We start from the raw sequence: 1,224 nt of genomic DNA, 5'->3' as shown, positions 1-1,224 counted from the left end.
TCCAGACCAGACGTGCGCTAGATTTTGTCTGATCAGCTGCCTTCATCATGTCTCTGAGAGGTTGTGTTTTTAATGCAAAATCACAAATCCATGGTCTGCTAAAACCTGCTAACCCCAGGAATGACAACATATGTTACACTGTTTGAGGTTGTGGTGTCTTCTGAATTGCCTCTACATGAGAGGGCGAGATTTTGCGTGTAGTGCCTTCGAGCACTCTACCCAAATATTCTACCTTTTGTCGGCAGAATTGCAATTTTTCCTTACTGACCTTGTGTCCATTATGAGCTAGGGTTTCCAGGACCTTTAACGAGTCCTTCATGCACTGTTCTTTAGTTTGACTACAAATCAGTAGGTCGTCCACATATTGAAGCAAACTGCTTTGAATGTCTAGATCTGCCAGATCTCGTGCTAACACCTGGTTAAAAATTGACGGACTTTCACAATACCCTTGTGGCAGACGTGTGTAGGTGTATTGTTTTCCCCCGTATGTAAATGCAAACAGAAACTGAGACTCAGAATGCAGAGGTACACTAAAAAATGCTGAGCATAAATCAATTACAGTGTACCATTTAGTCCCTTCAGGGATGTTTGTTAACAGTGTGTGTGGATCGGGTACTACAGGATTTTCTGCTACCACCACACGATTTATTGGTCTTAAATCATGGACCAATCTCCACTTGTCTGAATTTGGTTTTCTGACCGGAAAAATGGGGGTGTTGCAAGGGCTGTTTGTTGGGATTAACACTCCTGCTTCAACTAGTCCCTCAATGGTGGGTCTTATCCCCTCTATCTCCTGTTGCGACAATTGGTATTGTTTCTGGTACGGTAATTGCACATTGGGTTTTAATTGAATTTTCGCCAACCCTGATGACTTAACTAACCCTACATCTGTCTGATGTTTAGTCCATAGCTTTTCCGGAATTTGTTTCAGCACCTGTTCTTCTTCTAGTTCAGCCTGTTCTTCCTTCTGTTGCCATTGTCCTACCTGCCCTACTTGTGTTCTCACTTGCATCTGTCTGTTGATCAAAATAGTGTGAGCTACTGCACTGTCTTCAGCTGTTAGTTTTATTCTGAGATATTTCCTGTCTGATGTCATGCTCATATCTTTTCCACTGGTATCCATTCAGTTATCTGACTTGCTTCTCTGACCATTGGCCCTAAGTCTTTTGATTTAAGATTTTGCCCAATCATTAGGGAGACATGTGGAACAGAGTTCTTGACTGA

This window comes from Silurus meridionalis, chromosome 8 (genome assembly GCF_014805685.1).
Source record: "Silurus meridionalis isolate SWU-2019-XX chromosome 8, ASM1480568v1, whole genome shotgun sequence".
Classification (NCBI taxonomy): domain Eukaryota; kingdom Metazoa; phylum Chordata; class Actinopteri; order Siluriformes; family Siluridae; genus Silurus; species Silurus meridionalis.
The sequence above is the reverse complement of the archived record's forward strand: the minus strand, read 5'-3'. Positions refer to the sequence as shown.